Below are 16,280 nucleotides of genomic sequence, written 5' to 3' on the forward strand. Positions count from 1 at the left end.
TAAATGTACTTATTTGAAATAACTTTGTACTAAAATCCAGTCCTGTAATATCCATCAACCAAATAGCTAAGTCAGCTGTCTTAACACAGCAGCCAAAAATTGAGGAGGCATCTCTGTATGACACCATTCTTTTTGTGTGATTTAATTAGCAGGATAATTAATGTAAATAATCCCAAGCTATGGCTAAGAGAGAAATATCATGTATCATTTAAGTTTACACAGTATACTTGGCCAGTGCAGTTCATGCTCATGGGCCAGTTTGTGACATACTGGCTGTGAAGAATGCCTGTGGGGGTTAGGGCACTCAATGATGAGGTTATCAGCATTTAAAGAATACCCTCCAACTTTCATATTCCCATATTCCCTTACAAATGTCCATTTTCGAAAGGGTTAGTCAGCTGCAAACAGCACACACTCAACATATAATTTGGTTATGCTGTAGTCGTTTCGCTCAACTTCTGGAAAGTACGGAATAACTGCATCTTAAATGGAACATATTTTTGAATTATGTCTTATGAAAGGTAAGGGACACACATTGCACATTTTGTTACTTTACAATTTTCCTTTGGACTGTTATATACAGTCAGCAGTCAGACCACACACTGAGAACAAAACAGGTTTTTATTTAATTGACATAAATGAGGGGGAAGTCTCTTCCAGAAATATTCTGATCAGTTGGTTAAGCTATTCGACATATTTACATTTCCAAGGAACAGTTTAATTGCTGACTATAAACACAGTCTAAATTTTGATATTCAACCCTACCATCACTTACAGTTTATGGTCTGGATTGTGAAAAATATTTTGAATCTCTATCTATTTATAAAGTAATAAGCAATTATATAGAGTCAGCACACTGTACTTGATGATATAAATGGTGGGACAATTACAGTTTAGTATATCAATGATGTGGCCATCAGAGATGGATCACAAGTTCATATAAGATAAGGGTAGGGAAGGATATCGACCATGTTCTTTACAAACATATCTCCATCAATGTACAACAACCATGGAGAACTCAAATCGAGAAAGTAACAAGGGGATCTGAACCACGCTACAACCAAATGCAGATCCCTTGCCTTAACTATCACATTTTGCTTTGTGTAATTTAAGTATGTATAATGAGAACGTGAGAGGTAGAGGGAGAGCATTAAATGTTTGAACCAATAACACAACTAAGTCTGTTTTTTTTACTAAAAATGTATTAATTCAAAAACAAATACAAAATGGATTGTGTACACTAGAGAATTGTTTACAAAGTACAGATGTAGATTTATACAAATATCACCTGCATTCAGGAACTAAACACACGGACAATCAGGAGACCCAGAGAAATTATACTTATCCACATTATTTACGGTTTTTAGATTCATAATGTTGGCAACAATAAAAAATTTTCTGAGTTATCAGATGATAAAGACATGGTAAATCTCTTATAACTAAAGATACAGAACTGGAAATTAAGTAAATATGCATACTCTTATACGTAAGTACAAAAATTATAATCTCATATTTACTGACGCTGTTTCATTAGCATGAATATGTTCTATGAATTTCCCATCAATACATTTCAATACATGAGGGCATTACAATACATAGTTGTTTCAGGTACAATCAAAACGAGAAAATAGATGTCCTTAGCAACGTTTTACTTCATGGTCTCATGTGAGATCAAAAAAGACATAACCGGACATTTACTGATACACCTTTCTTAAAGAACATTTCCTAAAACACAGAGCAATTTATGGAGCATCGAAATACTGAAACAACAAATATGTTCATTTTATGAGGAAGATATAAAATGCTCATAATCAAATAGCACATTTAATAGTTCCAGTGTACAAATCGACCACACCATAGCTTTAACCACTTTTTTCAGTTATTTTAATAACATTATTTAGTATAAAACTTTTCCCATTCCATCAGGCTGGCTGGAACAGCAACCACATAAAGATTATTTTGAAGTAAAAGTCTTGGTAGCGAAAATTTTATAATAATTTTCACAATCAAGACAGTTTTCCTTCAAAACAAACCCATTTAATTTCAGTCTTACTTTACAATTGGATTCCTGAAAAGTCAGGTTCAAATAAATGCTGGTAAGGAAACTACTTTCCTATTACTTATGTAATAAACAATGTTTCTAACACTGAAAACAATATTAATGATACTGGGAGTGCTATAAGACTGCAAAGGGCTATCCAGAAAAATAATTTTTCTGAGGGAAGGCTTAAACATTCAATTTGTAATATGCATCACCATTCATCTGGAGGAAGCAGACATGAGCAAACAACAACTTTTAGATAACACAGCAGATTTCCCTAATTTCTACTGGAAACATATCACTCTACTAATAACACCACTTTTACAAATAGCCGAGTTACACATTGATTACATTACATTCAGTGCTTTGCTTTTTATGTATGTATGTATGTATGTATGTATGAATGACTTCAGACATTTTCTTTGAGAACAAGTAGCTGTTATGCCTAATGTGTTCCACTCACAGCTTGTTGCTTTACCTATAAAAAATCTGTTTATAGCTGCATGTATAATATGCTGTGTTTTCAGTTTTGTTACATTATCATCTGTGAAGAACATAAGAAACAGTCACCTTTCATTAATATAGTAGTAGCTTACTAGACTTTAAATCTATTACAATGCATTCAATCCATAATATAATTAATCATGTCATAACATATTACTATTCCATTTGTCACTGAGTATGAAATCTGATTATCCATATTGTTTCCCTTGAGCATCTTAAGAATTGAAAAAACTCTCAATTATTTGCTTAATATTGTTTTTATATTTTCCTGGCAAAATCACATTTACATTCATTCATGACTGTTTCATTTGAATCTAATTAAGTAAGAATATAAATATGACAATCAGGAACTAAATTTTTTTTAGAAAATATAGCAATCACAGGTATTTCCACACAATTATAGTTAAATACTTTATAAAATTATTTGATTCATGTCAGGAGCAGCAGCAGCAGCAGCAGCAGCAGCAGCAGCAGCAGCAGCACCAGCACCACCACCACCACCACCACCACCACCACCACCACCACCAGCTCTGATAACCTAATCTATAACTGCTCTCATACAATGGAGAAACAGACAGAAGAAAGATTTTTGGGTTTATTTTTGTATTATGACAAATGCTTGATTGAAGACGTGACATCTTAAGGTGATTTGGAATATAGTCAAGAATGACACTTTCCTAACAGAAGCATCTTGTTTAAAACAACAGAAGTAACAGCTGTGACAACTTTTCATCACATGTTATTCACATGGCCAAATCAGTTTTTTGCTTTCTCTTGTTTACTACCAAACTTATGTGAATACATGCCAAAATGTTATAAACTAAGCTGCCTAATGGTGTTAATGTTCAGGTAATTCCTGCACCCAGCAATGACAAACAGATTACAGTTTGCAGAGTGACATGTTGAAGAGTGGGGTAAAATTTATAGAGACATAACTGAAATAATCGCCCAATGATCTTCTTTGCGTGGTTTTATTACATCCTTAAAAGATACTAAATAAATTATGCAGTGATACCTCAAAAATCAAGGAAACTCATTTCTAATCAAGTTCCGTGATTGTAATATTATCCATATATTAACAAAACAAAAAGAATAACACTTAAGAAATTTAAATTGATTTATTCTGCTAGTTCACTGCTTGCTTTTTCAACAATATTCTCAGCTGTTCATTGTTTTGCAATGACTGGTTACACGCCATACATGCCATCAGGGGAATAAGGATTGCTATTAACTTATTTATTAAAAAGTAAGGAAAGTTAGTGTCTTTTAATGTCCTGTTCATGAAAAGGCCATTAGAGATGGAGGCCAAGATCAGACTGGGAAAGAAAATTGGTCATGCCTTTTTGACGGAACCATCATTGCATTTGCCTTAAATGATTGAGAAAAACTGAAACCTAAATCTGGATGACCAGTTTGGGGATTTGAACTACAGTCCTCGTTAATAAGGGCCCACTGTCTGAACACAGTCACTTCGCTCGGTTTAACTTAGTATAGGATTTATTTCACTTTCTATTTGTTCAGAGTAATCTCTGTCCACAAAAGAATAAACCCACTATCCAATCATCTGAAGTCTGGTATCCTACTACGACAATTCCAAATTCCTTCAAAAAACATTCTAGTTCTCATATACTCTTTGCATTAGGCCTATTAACTTATTTTCAAAGGCAATTTACTTTATCAAAATTTACAATGGTATACAGGATGGAGAGGCTGCTCCTTTGATGAGGTTTCCAAAATTGTGGTATCATGCAAGGAAATGCAAGCTGTGTTGTGCAAGAATCTGAAACCCTTTTGAATGTTGACACATTTTTATGAACTGTCTCTGCCTGCTTCTGAAAAATCAATAGATCTTTGACATGTTTTAAAGAACTGAAAGATACCATAACTACAATGGAAGAAAATACATAAACAAGCGAAAGATATTTTAAAATTATGTGAAAGAAACACACCAACCAGCCACCTTTTGTACAGCATTAATTCTGCCAAGACACAAGCCAAATGTTCACTCCCAACTGTACTTGTGGTAACAATTACAGATAACTTAAAACCTCAGATGCACCTTTGCATAAATAAAGTTATGTGTAAACATCTGGTTGCTGTATCTCTTCTAGTAGTTTAATCTACAGCCATGGAGCTAAACCAACATTCTCATGGATAAATTAATTTATGATTTAAACATATTGTAATTGTGACTACTTTTCAGAAAGTAATTTTAATTTAATTTCCAATCCTAGATAGCATTCATATATGGATACTAATAAATCATAGTATTTCTCACATCAAATCATAGTATTTCTTACATATTGCTCATACATTATTTTTTCTGCCAAAGTTGGAATTATGTAATGCAATGCCCTCCAACAAAAGCAAAGCAAGTAAGCAAGCAAGCAATTTAACTGAAGTAAATTCATGTGACTGGGCAGCACATTATTATTACATCATCAATATCTATTGAAAATATAAAACTATTACCACTACTAGTAAACTTTTTTGTAACTACATTGTGTCATTTGTTAAAGCTCTTTCAAGTCACAAAGATAAAAGTGACTTAGATACAAAACAGTGTAAAGCTCAAAGAAAATCTTAAACCATCACACCTACTTCTTAGCAAGTGATACAGATTCTTCTCAACACATATCAATTTAAGGAAGAAACATAATTTTACAATAATTTATCTTATTACATTTGCCAATAAAAGGCAGATAACACCTAATGAAACAAGAAATATCTGAAAGTTCTGACTCAGTTTCAAACCACTGGCACAAATGAAATTTAGTCTCACACTAGAGGATGAAGTTACATGAAATGTTTCGATCACAAAGACACTGCATGAGAAAATAAAGATTTGTAGCAGTTAGTCAGAAAAATTTATAAAAAATATGATTTTAAGTCCATCTCTCCTTTATTTAAATCCTTTTACAAAAAAGCCGCAACTGGTCACCACAACATTAACAAGTTGAGACCTGAAAAATTAAGCAAAATAGATTAAATGAAACACTCTACTTACAGACTAAATTCAAAAAAATTATTTTACAAATTATTAGATTTTTTTATTGGAGGTGGCGAGGGAGTATTTCCACTTTCACTAAAGTAAAGCTGTATATCATATTGAATAAAAACTTAACATGACATTAGCTTTTGGGACCAAAGGTTCACCTGTGAATTCATTTTTTACATTGTCATACTATACCTATAGCCAGTAGTGGTACTAACAAGGGAACCTCCCCATCGCACCCCCCTCAGATTTAGTTATAAGTTGGCACAGTGGATAGGCCTTGAAAAACTGAACACAGATCAATTGAGAAAACAGGAAGAAGTTGTGTGGAACTATGATAAAAATAAGCAAAATATACAAACTGAGTAGTCCATGTGCAAGATAGGCAACATCAATGATGGTGTGAGCTCAGGAGTGCCGTGGTCACATGGTTAGCATGAGCAGCTGCGGAGCCTTTGCCATATTTTTTTGTGGATAAAAAGTAAAAAGCGGTCAACAGCTAGCATGTCATTTCCTAAAATGGCCGATAACTCAGACGGCAAACCCAAGCGGGAACAGTTAAATACAGGAACGGTTAAAAAATGTGTATGCCGTAAGGAAGTGGCTTCCAGTTAAACCTTCGGCGCAATGTGTACAATATGGTGGGATAGAGTGCCACTTATCAAATGATGATGGCTAAAAAGGCAGTGCCCAATACATAGCCTTGTTGAAATGACCACCTCCTGGCGGGAGTGCCGAGAGGTCATCATCCAAGCCACTGAGAGACGTTCAATAGGCTGGAGCTTACAGACGGCAACAAAGAGACCATCGGAGGGAATATAGGAACTAGCGGGCTGAGGTACAAGGACTGCAGCCATGGCAGAAGCGTCCGCAGCCTCGTTTCCTGGCAGACCGACATAACAAGGGACCCCACACAAACATCATACTGGCTCCACCAAGAGTAAGCAAGTGACAGTTTTCCTTGACCTGCTGCACTATGGGGTGGGCGGTGTACAGTGCACATAGACTTTGAAGGGTGCTGAGTGAGTCTGAACAGAGGACACAATTGAAAAGGCTGCGTCGCTGGATGTACTCCATGGCCTGATACAGAGCAAAGAGCTCGGCTGTAAATTCTGAGCAGTGTGCCGGAAGCCTATATCGAAAGACACGGGTGCCTATCATGAAGGCACACCCGACCCCATGGTCAGTCCAAGAGCCATTAGTGTATACAAAGGTACTATCGTGAAGTTCCAGGCAAAGGTGATGAAACTGAAGGTGATAGACCGAGGCTGGAGTAATGTCCTCAGGAAGTGAAGGTCACTTCACAAAGCCAAGGTGGTGAAGGGTTCACACCCACTTGGAACGTTGCAGGTAGTGTGAAGTTAAGCCGCAGTAGCAAGTGCAAAAGTGTACTCCAGAAGGTAACAGAGAAGACGGACATGGCCCATACTGGTCATCAAAGGAATCATCGAAGGAGGGATAGGATGAGTGGCCACACATGGCAGATAAACGGCATGCATACCTGTTGAGGAGAAAGACCCGGTGGTAGGACAGTGGTAGTTCAGCAGCTTCAGCATAGACTCTCAACTGGGTTAGTGTAAAAGGCACCAGTGGCCAAATGGATGCCACAATAGTGGATAGTGCTGAGATGGCGTAAGAGGGATGGACATGCAAACGTATAAACAAAACACCCATAGTTGAGTTTCAAACTGACAAGGGACTGGTACAAACTGGGGAGGGTGGTTCAATCGGCACCCCAGGAAGTACCATTGAGGACACATAGGAACTGCTTACAATGGGCTACCAGCCAAGACACATGGGAAGACCAAGAGAGTTTCCTATTGAGCATGAGCCTCCGGAATTTCGTGGTTTCAATGAATGGAAGGGCAACAGGTCCAATATGTAAAGATGATGGGAGACACCAATTGTGTCGCCAGAAGTTCATACAGACACTTTTGTCAGTGATAAACCGAAAGCCATTGTTGATGCTCCAGTAGTAAAGACGATCAAGACATTGCTGAGGACGCCACTCAATGAGACAGGTCCGTGGGCTGCTCGGGAAGAATTCAAAGGTCTATCGGCCTCGACACAAACAGGGTGTACATGGAGAAATGAGGCCACAAGCAGTTGTGCTCGAGAATCAGATGTAGTCTTCAAATGCAAAGTGCCATTACATAAACAAGAGTAGAATTTCATAGGGCCGGCAATTGCATCAACACCTTTCTGAATAATAAACAGATTTACCATGGCGAAGGACTGACCGCCTTCAGTTCGTCAGGCCATGAGGAACCATGGTGCGGCGGGAAAGGTCTCTGAATCATTAGCCACATTACGTTTCATAGATGTTGATTGTGAAGATGATTCACTTACTGCGAGAAAATCCCCTATGATTGCCAGGAGCTGGAGAAGGCAAGTACGTATGTCAGCATTAATGACTGTTTGTGGAACTAAAGGCAGTGCCTTTGGCAAGGAGTAAAACTTCTGTCAAAAAGATTTTCTGAAGACAGTTTGACTTGGGTTCTCGGCATTGTTTAGTTGGGGGGGGGGGGGGGGGGGGGGAATTATCTGCAGGTGTGGCATGTGTAGCAAAACAGTCAGGAATATTTGAGGGCTCTGAGATGTTAATGAAAACGTTTGATGGCGGTTGTTGTACTCATAGTGGTCAGTGGTATTCCAAGATGGAGTCAATACTCTTAGTTTACAGAGTTACTGAAGGTGATGTATATACTAGATTAGTAGCTGGAAGCAAGTTTCCTAATTTGACAGATTCAAAGTACAAATTTGGAACTGCAGAGCTAGAGCATTTTATTGAGAGAGCATACATGATTCACGGATGCTGCACCTGTGCAACATGTTTTTTGGGATGAGGTTTTTTTGAATTATTGACTGACAAAATCTGAGTAGATGGACATATTTCTAAAGTAAAGGTTGTAGCTGGAAATGGAAATTTTGACAACTATGCCGCTGGTGGATGGGTAGATGCTATGGCTAGGCAGCAATTTGGAAACAGCACATGCACACTACATTTTGTGTAGGGAAAAGGAAACTTTCTTGTATTGGTGCAAAGGGAAACTGCATGGATACATAATGCTTTAACAGGTCAATCAAGTAAATAAAATAGGGATAAAAACTAAATAAAACAAAAATAGTGACGCCGCACTCAAGGTCACTCCAGTAACACCGTCCTACGCCAATCTGTTTACAGTATATGTAGAGGATCTCATTAGGGCCACCTGCAATTCTAAATACCTGACCTGGACTACATTCAAAGACACCATGTTTATGATTGTGGCCCAGGGTTAGATGGACATCCTTATTCCTCAAGATGCTCAATCTTTTTTTTTTTTAAAAAAACCTGGCACACTTGGTACAGCTGTATACTTACTGGGTGTCAACCTCCATGTCTTTATGGATGTACTATTATTCATATAATATCTACCAAGCACTAATAATATCTCCACTTCAACGGCGTGCCACTCATTCCACATCAAAAAATTCACCCCATTGAGCCTGAGCATCTGTTTGCTATATCCTCAGTAACAACAAGCATTTATCCCATTTTATATAGGATGATAATGGGCTGTGTGTCATCTCTCTAGACAGAGCCCTCTTCATCAACCAATACAAAGCAAGAGTGAAACAACTGAAAAACATTCTTGGCTAAGGCTTTCACTACCTATTGATAGACACTATCATGAGGAGCTTCCTCACTATCCTTGACATCCACAAAACATACAAAATATCCATGTTCATATTATATCACTATATTGGTCTTAAACCCCTGCTCCATATCTTGTGGTGGATCCAGGTAAAAGACGAGTTCTAATATCTGCCTACCCTATCTGTCATTGGAATTTCCTACCCCATTACAGGCAGGGACACTAGTGACTGCAGCCACAATGTCCGCCAACTTTGCTGCAACCACAGACAGCATTCGACATGGCTATGACCAAGCGCAAGTTATCCATCTGGATAAACAGCCACCATGAAAGTACCGTATTTACTCGAATCTAAGCCGAACCTGAAAAATGAGTCTCTAAAGCAAGGAAAAAAGTTTTCCCGAATCTAAGCTGCACCTGAAGTTTGAGACTCGAAATTCAAGGGAAGAGAAAAGTTTTAGACCACACCTCCAAATCGAAACAAAGTTGGTCCATTGTAACATGAGACACAATTTAGGTTGAATGGATGAAGATAAAGCTACAGTAGTTTGGTTGAGTCGTAAACTTAACATTTAAGCTTTACCAAGTAGCCATTGCTGTGTGTCAGGTGCTCTGTCCGTATTTATACGGGTACTCTCCTTTTTCATGTGCTTCATTTGGTTTGAATCAATTGCTTATTTTGCTTTGATCTGATAAGTGCTGTTCTCTTTGTTATAGGTGTTTACGTCACTCTAAGCTGAAAATGCATTATTGTACTGTGTCATGCATTGTTTGTCGCATTCTGATAATGAAATGAGTGTTAACGACCTGTTGCCGCTCGCGGCATGGCTTGCTTTTGTGTGCGCTATCACCACTTAAAAAAAATAAATAAATAAATAAAAAATAAATAAAAAATAAAAAGATAGGAATTGTCTCATAAGCGAAACAATGGCAAGAGACTGCCATTTGTTGTTACTTACACTGCTGCTTTCTTTGATAATGATCAACAAGAACCAAATAATAGACTGCATACGATAGAAGATGCTCTGAACGAGAGTTTAGTGAAAATTTTTCCCCATTTGAAAATCTTTGCAGACGCCTCTTTAGTACATTACATTCTGCACAGATATTAGAGTCATCTTAGATTTAAAAATCTAGTCAGTTGCCATGCTTCATTTCTGACTGTATCACTATACAGCATAATAATAATAATAATAATAATATAAACACGACATGATACGTATATTCTGACGCGTTTGCTGTTGTATCACTCTAGTTTCGTAGTTTATTCGGCAGACAGGATTTAAATGAGATAGCAGCAAACACGAAAGAATACATGGCATAATGTTTACATTCTTCTACCTTTTCTTTTAATTTATTTACTGACTCAGAGGTTTTGGCGCCAGTATTTATCTTTGTGCCTGCAAAGCATGCCTGTGTAGCGCTACATATATTTGACGGCAGAAGTTCGTTGTGGCGGCACCTATCAACATTTTTCAGATCTTCCATTTACTCTGCACTCGATTCTAAGCCGCAAGCGGTTTTTGGATTACAAAAACCAGAAAAAAAGTGCGGCTTAGATCGAGTAAATATGGTATGCACAAGGATCTTTTTGACAACCTAATTATCGAGAATGCTCCTGAACACAGTATGTATTACTTCGCAGCTTTTGCTATTCAGAAATCCCCCATTCCACACGATATTTTTTCTGAATTGTACACTTAAGCGCCAAAGAAACTGGTACACCTGCCACACACCATGTAGGGTCCCCATGAGCACGTAGAAGTGCCACAACTCAACACGGCTTGGACTCAACTAATGTCTGAAGTAGTGCTGGAGGGAACTGACACCACGAATCTTGCAGGGCTGTCCATAAATCCATGAGAGTATGAGGGGGCGGATATCTCTTCTGAACAGCACGTTGCAAAGCATCCCAGATATGCTCAACAATGTTCATGTCTGGGGAGTTTAGTGGCGAGCAGAAGTGTTTAAACTCAGAAGAGTGTTTCTGGAGCCACTCTGCAGCAATTCTGAACATGTGGGACGTTGCGCTGTCCTGCTGGAACTGCCCAAGTCTGTCGGATTGCACAATGGACATGAATGGATGCAGGTGACCATACAGGATGCTTACTTACATGTCACCTGTCAGTCATATTTAGTTCTTTGGTGTGACGTCATAAGCAAATGACTGCGTGTAAGATCGCTCTCCAAGTTTTTATATATTTTTAGTTTTCAGATCATATTTTAACGGTTTTTGTGATAATATTTACTATATAAGTGACTCATTAGTGGTTTCTTCATTCACCTCTGCCTTTCTTGTGTTGTGACCTGATATTTGTGAGTGTTTCGTATCGAGCAACGTAACCTCTTACCTGTATTTACAGTCCGCACTGACCAGTTGCAGCTGTAGCGGCGCATCAAAAGCTAAGTACTAATTAATTGCTTGTGTATAGTGGTTTATTTAGGAACTTTAGTAGTCTACAATCGGAGTTTTTTGTGTTTTCTGGTGAAATAATTTCAGAAGAACGTTTTGGGGACTGTTTTCAGCTTCGTTACTGTGTCATTAGACATTTGATTCTCTTTCTGTATTAGTCTTTTGTTATATTCACATTTGTTGTTTATTAATACTGTTAATAATAGTAGTTACTTCCCTTGTAGAGTAAGTTTGTGATTATTGTAGTCAGGTTTTTAACATCATCTTATTGTATTAGCGCAACTTAGGAAAAGTAAAATTTTACCATGAGTGAGAAGTGTGGGCTTTGCCGTAGGTTCGTGAGTAGTGGATTGCAGTGAGAGACTTGTTCAAAGTATTTTCACTGGGGGGAATGCAGTGGGGAAGCCAGTGGGCATTCTGGTGAGATCCTCTCCTGGAACTGCAGGTTATGTAGCAAGAGTAAGTTGATAGAGGAGCAGGAGTGTAAGATCTGTGCCCTTCAGGTGCAGTTGAAAAACTGCACAGGAGGAGCTAGATAGGATGAGGAGGGAGAAGGGGGTTGGGGTATTGGAGCTGGCTGTTGGCAAGAGATCTGCTAGGAGAAGATTTTCAGATAGTTTTACTATTGGTGTTTACAATAGATATGACCAACTGTCAGAGTCTAGTGGAGAGAAATCTCTAGTAGCTGTAGATGTAGGAAGTATGCAGCAGACCTCAGTAGTTACGGTGACTAGAACAGTTGCAAAGTCGAAGAGGAAGAAGAAGGTTCTGCTGTTAGGTAGTTCTAATGGCAGAGGTGTAGGCCAGCAGTTGCAGGAAGTGCTGGGGAGTGAGTACCAGATCACCAGCATTGTGTAGCCTAGTGCAGGATTGGCTCAGGTGACTTAACATAGGGGGGTTATGTAGGGATTTTACTAAAGAGGATCAGGTAATGATTGTGGGTGGGGCTGGTAATAGTATTGATAGGGATGGGGAGTATGGCATAGATGGTGACCTGGAAAAGATAGCCACTCAGACTGGCAACACGAATGTGCATTTCATGGAACTGTTTCAGCGTCATGATTGGCCTCATCTTAATAAAGCCGTCAGGCGTAATAACATGAGACTTGGGGGTGCGCTGATGACAGAAAGCATGCGTCACATTTCAGTGGTGTTGCTGGAGTCTATCAGCACGACAGATTTCACTAGACATGGCCTGCACCTCATTAGGTATGGAAGGGGAGGTTGGCAAAGCTTATAGGTGACAGCATAGGTGGGGTTGGTGGGATCACTCATGGGAAAATTCCTGCAGTAGTGGGTGTTAGAGCTGCACCTTTTTTAGATTGAAGTCAGCTGATAGGTATTCCTGCTTAAGGGAAGTCTCTCTAACAAAGGAACCACTTTTGACAAAGCTTAGGTATCCGAGTAATGAGGGAATTAGTATATTTCATCAAAATATACAAGGTATTAGAAATAAAGTTAGTGAACTGCTTATAGATGTTGACTCTGAAATTATTGGTATATCTGAACACTTCTTAAATAAGGAGATAATTCAGAGGCTTCCTTTACCAGGATACAGGTTGGCTGGCAGCTTTTCGAGGAGCTCTCTGCGGTGTGGGGGAGTAGCCATGTATGTGAAAAACGGCATCCCATTTGAGTCAATTGACGTTTCAAAGTACTGCACTGAAAAGGCGTTTTAATGTTGTGCAGGTGTGGCTAAATTTAATGGAGCTAAACTTCTAACTGTTGTTATTTATAGATCCCCAGACTCCGATTTCACAACATTTTTGCTAAAGCTAGAGGAGGTTCTAGGTTCACTTCATAGGAAGTACAAAAAGTTAGTTATATGTGGTGACTTCAATATTATTTGTATAAGTGATTGTGCAAGGAAGAGGATGCTGGTAGACCACCTTAATTCATATAATCTTATGCAAACCGTATTCTTTCCACCGAGAGTGCAAGGGAACAGTAGAACAACCATTGACAACATTTTTGTTCATTCCTCATTACTAGAAGGGCATTCTGTTAGCAAAAAGGTGAATGGCCTTTCAGATCAGGATGCACAAATTTTAACTCTAAAAAGATTTTTGTGCTACAACACATGTTAAATATAGTCATCAGCTGTTTAGGAAAGCTGATCCAGTTGCTGTAGAGACCTTTGTAAACCTTATCAAGGAACAAGAGTGGCAAGATGTTTATATCGCTGATACAGTAGACGATAAATATAATGCGTTTCTCAAGACTTTTCTCATGCTCTTTGAAAGTTGCTTTCGGTTAGAACGTTCAAAACAGGGTACTAGCACAAACAGGCATCCTGGGTGACTGACTAGAGGAATAAGAATATCTTGTAGAACAAAGTGGCAATTATATCAAAACGTTAGGAACAGTCAAAATCTAAATGCAGCAACCCATTACAAACAGTATTGCAAGGTGCTTAAAAATGTTATTAGGAAGGCAAAAAGTATGTGGTATGCATACAGAATAGCTAAGTCTCAGGATAAAATTAAAACCATATGGTCAGTCGTAAAGGAAGTGGCTGGTCTGCAGAGACAGGTCGAGGATATAGAATCAGTGCGTAGTGGGAATGTCCGTGTTACTGATAAGTCACATACATGTACAGTATTTAATAATCACTTTTTGAATATGGCAGGTGAACTAAATAGAAACCTAGTCCCAACAGGGAATCATATAGCGCTCTTAGAAAAAAGTGTTCCGAGACTGTTACCCCAAATGCTACTCCATGATACTGACAAGAGGGAGATTGAGTTAATGAATCACTAAAGGCCAAGACGGGGTATGACGGGGTATCTAGCAGAATACTGAAGTATTGTTCTATGTATGTTAGCCCAGTACTTAGCCATATCTGTAACTTTTCCTTTAGGAGTGGTCGGTTTCCTGACCGATTAAAGTACTCGGTAGTGAAGCCACTTCATAAAAAGGGAGACAGGGATAATGTTGACAATTTTAGAACTATTTCTATGCCATCGCTGTTTGCTAAAGTTATCAAGAACGTTGTATATACAAGGTTACTGGAGCATTTAAATTCACATAATTTGCTGTCAAATGTTCAATTTGGTTTTAGAAATGGTTTAACAACTGAAAATGCTATATTCTCTTTTCTCTGTGAAGTTTTGGACGGATTAAATAAATGGTTGCGAACACTAGGTGTTTTCTTTGATTTAACGAAGGCTTTTGACTGTGTTGACCACAAAATATTACTGCAGAAGTTGGACCATTATGGAGTAAGGGGAGTAGCTTACAATTGGTTCGCCTCTTACTTTAAGAACGGAAAGCAGAAGGTAATTCTCCGCAATATTGAGAGTGGTAGTGATGTTCAGTCCCAATAGGGCACTGTTAAGTGGGGCATTCCCCAAGGGTCAGTGCTGGGGCCACTGCTGTTTGTTATTTATATAAATGATATGCCTTCTAGTATTACAGGTGATTCAAAAATATTTCTGTTTGCTGATGACACTAGCTTGATAGTGAAGGATCTTTTGTGTAATATTGAAACAGTATTGAATAATGTAGTTCATGAAATAAGTTCGTGGCTTGTAGAAAATAATTTGATGCTAAATCACAGTAAGACTCAGTTTTTACAGTTTCTAACTCACAATTCAACAAGAACTGATATTTTGATCAGACAGAATGGGCATATTATAAGCGAGATGGAACAATTCAAGTTCCTAGGCGTTCGGATAGATAGTAAACTGTTGTGGAAAGCCCATGTCCAGCATCTTGTTCAGAAACTAAATGCTGCTTTATTTACCATTAGAACAGTATCTGAAATAAGTGACACTTCAACATGAAAAGTAGTCTACTTCGCATATTTTCATACGCTTATGTCATATGGTATTATTTTTTGCGGTAATTCTTCTGATTCAAAAAGGGTATTTTTGGCTCAAAAACGGGCTGTTCGAGCTATGTGTGGTGTAAGTTCGAGAACCTCTTGTCGACCCCTATTCAATAGTCTGGGAATTCTGACATTGCCCTCACAGTATAGGTTTTCTTTAATGTCGTTTGTTGTTAGCAATATTAGCCTATTCCCAAGAGTTAGCAGCATTCACTCAGTTAATACTAGGCAGAAATCCAATCTGCATGTGGAATGCACTTCCTTGACTCTTGTGCAGAAAGGAGTGCAGTATTCTGCTGCATCCATTTTCAATAAGCCACCACAAGAACTCAAAAATCTTAGCAGTAGCCCAAACGCTTTTAAGTCTAAACTGAAGAGTTTCCTCATGGCTCACTCCTTCTATTCTGTCGAGGATCTCCTGGAAGAGCTAAAAAATAAGCAAATTCCAGTGATACATTGTTGATTTTCTTTATTTAAACTTACGACTTGTCACATGAATATGCATTTTTATATTTCATTTTATCTGTTTCTAATATTGTGTTATAATTTCATGTATTGACTCGCTCCATGACCATGGAGACTTCTCCTTAATTTGGTCCCACAGAACAATAAATAAACAAACATATTAGGGGTCCTGTATCATTCCAACTGCACATGCCCCACACCTTTACAGAGCCTCCACCAGCTTGAATAGTCCCCTGCTAACATGCAGAGTCCATGGATTCATGAGGTTGTCTCCATACCTGTACACGTCCATCCGCTTGATAAAATCTGAAATGAGACTTGTCCGACTGGGCAACATGTTTCCAGTCATCAACAGTCCACTGTCGGTGTTTGTGGGCCCAGGCAATGCGTACAGC

The 16,280-nt window shown here is 38.4% G+C and overlaps 1 protein-coding gene across 1 annotated transcript in view; it reads right to left on the reverse strand.

Annotated features, from left to right (window-relative positions):
- Positions 1–1,234: 1,234 nt before the first annotated feature.
- LOC124722849 overlaps positions 1,235–16,280 on the reverse strand; it is a 120,769-nt gene continuing 105,723 nt past the window's right edge. Inside the window, exon 11 of the mRNA XM_047247975.1 lies at positions 1,235–5,508. The gene's annotated coding sequence lies outside the window, so the exon portion shown is untranslated. The remainder of the gene's footprint in view (positions 5,509–16,280) is intronic.

Source organism: Schistocerca piceifrons, chromosome X, assembly GCF_021461385.2.
Source record: "Schistocerca piceifrons isolate TAMUIC-IGC-003096 chromosome X, iqSchPice1.1, whole genome shotgun sequence".
Taxonomy (NCBI): domain Eukaryota; kingdom Metazoa; phylum Arthropoda; class Insecta; order Orthoptera; family Acrididae; genus Schistocerca; species Schistocerca piceifrons.